This window comes from Taudactylus pleione, unplaced genomic scaffold, assembly GCF_031769625.1.
Source record: "Taudactylus pleione unplaced genomic scaffold, aTauple2 ptg000550l, whole genome shotgun sequence".
Classification (NCBI taxonomy): Eukaryota; Metazoa; Chordata; class Amphibia; order Anura; family Myobatrachidae; genus Taudactylus; species Taudactylus pleione.
Window position 1 is genome coordinate 3,110,001 of NW_028284952.1, and position 7,500 is coordinate 3,117,500.

Here is a 7,500-nt window from a genome sequence, read left to right on the forward strand (position 1 = left end):
GTTAAGAAGTAAAAGAGGTCTAAAGTTAATGCTTTTGAGCACCAACAGCCAAACCACACTGGACATGCCCAATCTCTTTTGATCTTGGAAGCTATGCAGTGTTGGGCCTGGTTAGTACTTGGATGGGAGACCACCTGGGAATACCAGGTGCTGTAGGTAATTTTATATAGCCATAACATTCTTTTCTATTACATTTTACATTACATTTTTTCAACTTATCAATGAATTTACTTGAGTTAAGAAGTAAAAGAGGTCTAAAGTTAATGCTTTTGAGCACCTACGGTCAAACCACACTGGACATGCCCAATCTCGTCTGATCTTGAAAGCTATGCAGTGTTGGGCATGGTTAGTACTTGGATGGGAGACCACCTGGGAATGCCAGGTGCTGTAGGTAATTTTATACTGCCATAACATTCTTTTCTTTTACATTTTACATTTAATTTTTTCAACTTAACAATGAATTTACTTGAGTTAAGAAGAAAAAGAGGTCTAAAGTTAATATTTTGAGCACCTACAGCCATACCACACTGAACATGCCCAATCTCGTCTGATCTTGGAAGCTATGCAGTGTTGGGCCTGGTTAGTACTTTGATGGGAGACCACCTGGGAATACCAGGTGCTGTAGGTAATTTTATACAGCCATAACATTCTTTTCTATTACATTTTACATAAAATTTTTTCAACTTATCAATGAATTTTCTTGAGTTAAGAAGTAAAAGAGGTCTAAAGTTAATGTTTTTGAGCACCTACAGCCAAACCACACTGCATATGCAGAATCTTGTTTGATCTTGGAAGCTATGCAGTGTTGGGCCTGGTTAGTACTTGGATGGGAGACCACCTGGGAATACCAGGTGCTGTAGGTAATTTTATACTGCCATAACATTCTTTTCTATTACATTTAACATTTAATTTTTTCAACTTATCAATGAATTTACTTGAGTTAAGAAGTAAAAGAGGTCTAAAGTTAATGTTTTTGAGCACCTACAGCCAAACCTCACTGGACATGCCCAATCTCGCCTGATCTTGGAAGCTATGCAGTGTTGGGCCTGGTTAGTACTTGGATGGGAGACCACCTGGGAATACCAGGAGCTGTAGGTAATTTTATACTGTAATAACATTCTTTTCTATTACATTTTACATTTCATTTTTCAACTTATCATTGAATTTACTTGAGTTAAGAAGTAAAAGAGGTCTAAAGTTAATGTTTTTGAGCACCTACAGCCAAACCACACTGGACATGCCCAATCTCGTCTGAACTTGGGAGCTATGCAGTGTTGGGCCTGGTTAGTACTTGGATGGGAGACCACCTGGGAATAGCAGGTGCTGTAGGTAATTTTATACTGCCATAACATTGTTTTCTATTACATTTTACATTTAATTTTTCAACTTATCAATGAATTTACTTGAGTTAAGAAGTAATAGAGGTCTAAAGTTAATGCTTTTGAGCACCTACAGCCAAACCACACTGGACATGCCCAATCTCGTCTGGTCTTGGAAGCTATGCAGTGTTGGGCCTGGTTTGTACTTGGATTGGAGACCACCTGGGAATACCAGGTGCTGTTTGCAATTTTAGACAGCCAAAACATTCTTTTCTATTACATTTTACATTTAATTTTTTCAACTTATCAACGAATTTACTTGAGTTAAGAAGTAAAAGAGGTCTAAAGTTAATGCATTTGAGCACTTACAGCCAAACCACACTGGACATGCCCAATCTCGTCTGATCTTGGAAGCTATGCATTGTTGGGTCTGGTTAGTACTTGGATGGGAGACCACCTGGGAATACCAGGTGCTGTAGGTAATTTTATACTGCCATAACGTTCTTTTCTATTACATTTTACATTTAATTTTTTCAACTTATCAATGAATTTACTTGAGTTAAGAAGTAATAGAGGTCTAAATTTAATGCTTTTGAGCATCTACAGCCAAACCTCACTGGACATGCCCAATCTCGTCTGATCTTGGAAGCTATGCAGTGTTGGGTCTGGTTTGTTCTTGGATGGGAGACCACCTGGGAATACCTGGTGCTGTATGTAATTTTAGACAGCGAAAACATTCTTTTCTATTACATTTTACATTTAATTTTTTCAACTTATCAATGAATTTACTTGAGTTAAGAAGTAAAAGAGGTCTAAAGTTAATGTTTTTGAGCACCTACAGCCAAACCACACTGGACATGCCCAATCTCATCTGATCTTGGAAGCTATGCAGTGTTGGGCCTGGTTAGTACTTGGATGGGAGACCACCTAGGAATCCCAGGTGCTGTAGGTAATTTTTCACTGCCATAACAGCCTTTTCTATTACATTTTACATTTAATTTTTTCAACTTATCAATGAATTTACTTGAGTTAAGAAGTAAAAGAGGTCTAAAGTTAATGCTTTTGAGCACCAACAGCCAAACCACAGTGGACATGCCCAATCTCTTTTGATCTTGGAAGCTATGCAGTGTTGGGCCTGGTTAGTACTTGGATGGGAGACCACCTGGGAATACCAGGTGCTGTAGGTAATTTTATATAGCCATAACATTCTTTTCTATTACATTTTACATTACATTTTTTCAACTTATCAATGAATTTACTTGAGTTAAGAAGTAAAAGAGGTCTAAAGTTAATGTTTTTGAGCACCTACAGCCAAACCACACTGGACATGCCCAATCTCGTCTGATCTTGAAAGCTATGCAGTGTTGGGCATGGTTAGTACTTGGATGGGAGACCACCTGGGAATACCAGGTGCTGTAGGTAATTTTATATAGCCATAACATTCTTTTCTATTACATTTTACATTTAATTTTTTCAACTTATCAATGAATTTACTTGAGTTAAGAAGTAATAGAGGTCTAAAGTTAATGCTTTTGAGAACCTACAGCCAAACCACACTGGACATGCCCAATCTCGTCTGATCTTGGAAGCTATGCAGTGTTGAGTCTGGTTTGGACTTGGAAGGGAGTCCACCTGGGAATACCAGGTGCTGTATGTAATTTTAGACAGCCAAAACATTCTTTTCTATTACATTTTACATTTAATTTTTTCAACTTATCATTGAATTTACTTGAGTTAAGAAGTAAAAGAGGTCTAAAGTTAATGTTTTTGAGCACCTACAGCCAAACCACACTGGACATGCCCAATCTCGCCTGATCTTGGAAGCTATGCAGTGTTGGGCCTGGTTAGTACTTGGATGGGAGACCACCTGGGAATACCAGGTGCTGTAGGTAATTTTATACAGCCATAACATTCTTTTCTATTACATTTTACATTAAATTTTTTCAACTTATCAATGAATTTACTTGAGTTAAGAAGTAAAAGAGGTCTAAAGTTAATGTTTTTGAGCACCTACAGCCAAACCACACTGGATATGCAGAATCTTGTTTGATCTTGGAAGCTATGCAGTGTTGGGCCTGGTTAGTACTTGGATGGGAGACCACCTGGGAATAGCAGGTGCTGTAGGTAATTTTATACTGCCATAACATTGTTTTCTATTACATTTTACATTTAATTTTTCAACTTATCAATGAATTTACTTGAGTTAAGAAGTAATAGAGGTCTAAAGTTAATGCTTTTGAGCACCTACAGCCAAACCACACTGGACATGCCCAATCTCGTCTGGTCTTGGAAGCTATGCAGTGTTGGGCCTGGTTTGTACTTGGATGGGAGACCACCTGGGAATACCAGGTGCTGTTTGCAATTTTAGACAGCCAAAACATTCTTTTCTATTACATTTTACATTTAATTTTTTCAACTTATCAATGAATTTACTTGAGTTAAGAAGTAAAAGAGGTCTAAAGTTAATGCTTTTGAGCACTTACAGCCAAACCACACTGGACATGCCCAATCTCGTCTGATCTTGGAAGCTATGCATTGTTGGGTCTGGTTAGTACTTGGATGGGAGACCACCTGGGAATACCAGGTGCTGTAGGTAATTTTATACTGCCATAACGTTCTTTTCTATTACATTTTACATTTAATTTTTTCAACTTATCAATGAATTTACTTGAGTTAAGAAGTAGTAGAGGTCTAAATTTAATGCTTTTGAGCATCTACAGCCAAACCTCACTGGACATGCCCAATCTCGTCTGATCTTGGAAGCTATGCAGTGTTGGGTCTGGTTTGTTCTTGGATGGGAGACCACCTGGGAATACCTGGTGCTGTATGTAATTTTAGACAGCGAAAACATTCTTTTCTATTACATTTTACATTTAATTTTTTCAACTTATCAATGAATTTACTTGAGTTAAGAAGTAAAAGAGGTCTAAAGTTAATGTTTTTGAGCACCTACAGCCAAACAACACTGGACATGCCCAATCTCGTCTGATCTTGGAAGCTATGCAGTGTTGGGCCTGGTTAGTACTTGGATGGGAGACCACCTAGGAATCCCAGGTGCTGTAGGTAATTTTTCACTGCCATAACAGCCTTTTCTATTACATTTTACATTTAATTTTTTCAACTTATCAATGAATTTACTTGAGTTAAGAAGTAAAAGAGGTCTAAAGTTAATGCTTTTGAGCACCAACAGCCAAACCACACTGGACATGCCCAATCTCTTTTGATCTTGGAAGCTATGCAGTGTTGGGCCTGGTTAGTACTTGGATGGGAGACCACCTGGGAATACCAGGTGCTGTAGGTAATTTTATATAGCCATAACATTCTTTTCTATTACATTTTACATTACATTTTTTCAACTTATCAATGAATTTACTTGAGTTAAGAAGTAAAAGAGGTCTAAAGTTACTGTTTTTGAGCACCTACAGCCAAACCACACTGGATTGCCCAATCTCGTCTGATCTTGAAAGCTATGCAGTGTTGGGCATGGTTAGTACTTGGATGGGAGACCACCTGGGAATACCAGGTGCTGTAGGTAATTTTATATAGCCATAACATTCTTTTCTATTACATTTTACATTTAATTTTTTCAACTTATCAATGAATTTACTTGAGTTAAGAAGTAATAGAGGTCTAAAGTTAATGGTTTTGAGCACCTACAGCCAAACCACACTGGACATGCCCAATCTCGCCTGATCTTGGAATCTATGCAGTGTTGGGCCTGGTTAGTACTTGGATGGGAGACCACCTGGGAATACCAGGAGCTGTAGGTAATTTTATACTGTAATAACATTCTTTTCTATTACATTTTACATTTCATTTTTCAACTTATCATTGAATTTACTTGAGTTAAGAAGTAAAAGAGGTCTAAAGTTAATGTTTTTGAGCACCTACAGCCAAACCACACTGGACATGCCCAATCTCGTCTGAACTTGGAAGCTATGCAGTGTTGGGCCTGGTTAGTACTTGGATGGGAGACCACCTGGGAATAGCAGTTGCTGTAGGTAATTTTATACTGCCATAACATTGTTTTCTATTACATTTTACATTTAATTTTTCAACTTATCAATGAATTTACTTGAGTTAAGAAGTAATAGAGGTCTAAAGTTAATGCTTTTGAGCACCTACAGCCAAACCACACTGGAAATGCCCAATCTCGTCTGGTCTTGGAAGCTATGCAGTGTTGGGCCTGGTTTGTACTTGGATGGGAGACCACCTGGGAATACCAGGTGCTGTTTGCAATTTTAGACAGCCAAAACATTCTTTTCTATTACATTTTACATTTAATTTTTTCAACTTATCAATGAATTTACTTGAGTTAAGAAGTAAAAGAGGTCTAAAGTTAATGTTTTTGAGCACTTACAGCCAAACCACACTGGACATGCCCAATCTCGTCTGATCTTGGAAGCTATGCATTGTTGGGCCTGGTTAGTACTTCGATGGGAGACCACCTGGGAATACCAGGTGCTGTAGGTAATTTTATACTGCCATAACGTTCTTTTCTATTACATTTTACATTTAATTTTTTCAACTTATCAATGAATTTACTTGAGTTAAGAAGTAATAGAGGTCTAAATTTAATGCTTTTGAGCATCTACAGCCAAACCTCACTGGACATGCCCAATCTCGTCTGATCTTGGAAGCTATGCAGTGTTGGGTCTGGTTTGTTCTTGGATGGGAGACCACCTGGGAATACCTGGTGCTGTATGTAATTTTAGACAGCAAAAACATTCTTTTCTATTACATTTTACATTTAATTTTTTCAACTTATCAATGAATTTACTTGAGTTAAGAAGTAAAAGAGGTCTAAAGTTAATGTTTTTGAGCACCTACAGCCAAACCACACTGGACATGCCCAATCTCGTCTGATCTTGGAAGCTATGCAGTGTTGGGCCTGGTTAGTACTTGTATGGGAGACCACCTAGGAATCCCAGGTGCTGTAGGTAATTTTTCACTGCCATAACAGTCTTTTCTATTACATTTTACATTACATTTTTTCAACTTATCAATGAATTTACTTGAGTTAAGAAGTAAAAGAGGTCTAAAGTTAATGTTTTTGACCACCTACGGTCAAACCACACTGGACATGCCCAATCTCGTCTGATCTTGGAAGCTATGCAGTGTTGGGCCTGGTTAGTACTTGGATGGGAGACCACCTGGGAATACCAGGTGCTGTAGGTAATTTTATACAGCCATAACATTCTTTTCTATTACATTTTACATTAAATTTTTTCAACTTATCAATGAATTTACTTGAGTTAAGAAGTAAAAGAGGTCTAAAGTTAATGTTTTTGAGCACCTACAGCCAAACCACACTGGACATGCCCAATCTCATCTGATTTTGGAAGCTATGCAGTGCTGGGCCTGGTTTGTACTTGGATGGGAGACCACCTGGGAATACCAGGTGCTGTATGTAATTTTAGACAGCCAAAACATTCTTTTCTATTACATTTTACTTTTAATTTTTTCATCTTATCAATGAATTTACTTGAGTTAAGGAGTAAAAGAGGTCTAAAGTTAATGTTTTTGAGCACCTACAGCCAAACCACACTGGACTTGCCCAATCTCGTCTGATGTTGGAAGCTATGCAGTGTTGGGCCTGGTTAGTACTTGGATGGGAGACCACCTAGGAATCCCAGGTGCTGTAGGTAATTTTTTACTGAAATAACAGTCTTTTCTATTACATTTTACATTTAATTTTTTCAACTTATCAATGAATGTACTTGAGTTAAGAAGTAAAAGAGGTCTAAAGTTAATGCTTTTGAGCACCTAAAGCCAAACCACACTGGACATGCCCAAACTCGTTTGATCTTGGAAGTTATGCAGTGTTGGGCCTGGTTAGTACTTGGACGGGAGACCACCTGGGAATACCAGGTGCTGTAGGTAATTTTATATAGCCATAACATTCTTTTCTATTACATTTTACGTTACATTTTTTCAACTTATCAATGAATTTACTTGAGTTAAGAAGTAACAGAGGTCTAAAGTTAATGTTTTTGAGTACCTACAGTCAAACCACACTGGACTTGCCCAATCTCGTTCTTATCTTGAAAGCTATGCAGTGTTGGGCCTGGTTAGTACTTGGATGGGAGACCACCTGGGAATGCCAGGTGCTGTAGGTAATTTTATACTGCCATAACATTCTTTTCTATTAGATTTTACATTTAATTTTTTCAACTTATCA

At 37.7% G+C, this 7,500-nt stretch overlaps 2 non-coding genes and 29 pseudogenes across 2 annotated transcripts; all 31 read left to right on the top strand.

The window, feature by feature from the left end:
• Positions 1–40: 40 nt before the first annotated feature.
• On the top strand, positions 41–159 carry LOC148495075 (5S ribosomal RNA; annotated as a pseudogene).
• A 116-nt stretch (positions 160–275) lies between these two features.
• LOC148495076 (5S ribosomal RNA) lies at positions 276–394 on the top strand (annotated as a pseudogene).
• Positions 395–509: 115 nt separating this feature from the next.
• Positions 510–628, top strand: LOC148495077 (5S ribosomal RNA). The gene has a single exon (XR_015870367.1). It is a non-coding gene; the product is annotated as a 5S ribosomal RNA (ribosomal RNA).
• Positions 629–744: 116 nt separating this feature from the next.
• LOC148495078 (5S ribosomal RNA) lies at positions 745–863 on the top strand (annotated as a pseudogene).
• A 116-nt stretch (positions 864–979) lies between these two features.
• LOC148495079 (5S ribosomal RNA) lies at positions 980–1,098 on the top strand (annotated as a pseudogene).
• Positions 1,099–1,213: 115 nt separating this feature from the next.
• LOC148495080 (5S ribosomal RNA) lies at positions 1,214–1,332 on the top strand (annotated as a pseudogene).
• A 115-nt stretch (positions 1,333–1,447) lies between these two features.
• On the top strand, positions 1,448–1,566 carry LOC148495081 (5S ribosomal RNA; annotated as a pseudogene).
• Positions 1,567–1,682: 116 nt separating this feature from the next.
• LOC148495082 (5S ribosomal RNA) lies at positions 1,683–1,801 on the top strand (annotated as a pseudogene).
• A 116-nt stretch (positions 1,802–1,917) lies between these two features.
• LOC148495083 (5S ribosomal RNA) lies at positions 1,918–2,036 on the top strand (annotated as a pseudogene).
• Positions 2,037–2,152: 116 nt separating this feature from the next.
• LOC148495084 (5S ribosomal RNA) lies at positions 2,153–2,271 on the top strand (annotated as a pseudogene).
• A 116-nt stretch (positions 2,272–2,387) lies between these two features.
• LOC148495085 (5S ribosomal RNA) lies at positions 2,388–2,506 on the top strand (annotated as a pseudogene).
• A 116-nt stretch (positions 2,507–2,622) lies between these two features.
• On the top strand, positions 2,623–2,741 carry LOC148495086 (5S ribosomal RNA; annotated as a pseudogene).
• A 351-nt stretch (positions 2,742–3,092) lies between these two features.
• Positions 3,093–3,211, top strand: LOC148495087 (5S ribosomal RNA; annotated as a pseudogene).
• A 116-nt stretch (positions 3,212–3,327) lies between these two features.
• Positions 3,328–3,446, top strand: LOC148495088 (5S ribosomal RNA; annotated as a pseudogene).
• A 115-nt stretch (positions 3,447–3,561) lies between these two features.
• Positions 3,562–3,680, top strand: LOC148495089 (5S ribosomal RNA; annotated as a pseudogene).
• A 116-nt stretch (positions 3,681–3,796) lies between these two features.
• Positions 3,797–3,915, top strand: LOC148495090 (5S ribosomal RNA; annotated as a pseudogene).
• A 116-nt stretch (positions 3,916–4,031) lies between these two features.
• On the top strand, positions 4,032–4,150 carry LOC148495091 (5S ribosomal RNA; annotated as a pseudogene).
• A 116-nt stretch (positions 4,151–4,266) lies between these two features.
• Positions 4,267–4,385, top strand: LOC148495092 (5S ribosomal RNA; annotated as a pseudogene).
• Positions 4,386–4,501: 116 nt separating this feature from the next.
• On the top strand, positions 4,502–4,620 carry LOC148495093 (5S ribosomal RNA; annotated as a pseudogene).
• Positions 4,621–4,736: 116 nt separating this feature from the next.
• Positions 4,737–4,854, top strand: LOC148495094 (5S ribosomal RNA; annotated as a pseudogene).
• Positions 4,855–4,970: 116 nt separating this feature from the next.
• LOC148495095 (5S ribosomal RNA) lies at positions 4,971–5,089 on the top strand (annotated as a pseudogene).
• A 115-nt stretch (positions 5,090–5,204) lies between these two features.
• Positions 5,205–5,323, top strand: LOC148495096 (5S ribosomal RNA; annotated as a pseudogene).
• Positions 5,324–5,438: 115 nt separating this feature from the next.
• LOC148495097 (5S ribosomal RNA) lies at positions 5,439–5,557 on the top strand (annotated as a pseudogene).
• A 116-nt stretch (positions 5,558–5,673) lies between these two features.
• On the top strand, positions 5,674–5,792 carry LOC148495098 (5S ribosomal RNA; annotated as a pseudogene).
• Positions 5,793–5,908: 116 nt separating this feature from the next.
• Positions 5,909–6,027, top strand: LOC148495099 (5S ribosomal RNA; annotated as a pseudogene).
• Positions 6,028–6,143: 116 nt separating this feature from the next.
• On the top strand, positions 6,144–6,262 carry LOC148495100 (5S ribosomal RNA; annotated as a pseudogene).
• Positions 6,263–6,378: 116 nt separating this feature from the next.
• On the top strand, positions 6,379–6,497 carry LOC148495101 (5S ribosomal RNA). Its single transcript, XR_015870474.1, has one exon. It is a non-coding gene; the product is annotated as a 5S ribosomal RNA (ribosomal RNA).
• A 116-nt stretch (positions 6,498–6,613) lies between these two features.
• LOC148495102 (5S ribosomal RNA) lies at positions 6,614–6,732 on the top strand (annotated as a pseudogene).
• Positions 6,733–6,848: 116 nt separating this feature from the next.
• LOC148495103 (5S ribosomal RNA) lies at positions 6,849–6,967 on the top strand (annotated as a pseudogene).
• A 116-nt stretch (positions 6,968–7,083) lies between these two features.
• On the top strand, positions 7,084–7,202 carry LOC148495104 (5S ribosomal RNA; annotated as a pseudogene).
• Positions 7,203–7,318: 116 nt separating this feature from the next.
• On the top strand, positions 7,319–7,438 carry LOC148495105 (5S ribosomal RNA; annotated as a pseudogene).
• Positions 7,439–7,500: the final 62 nt, after the last annotated feature.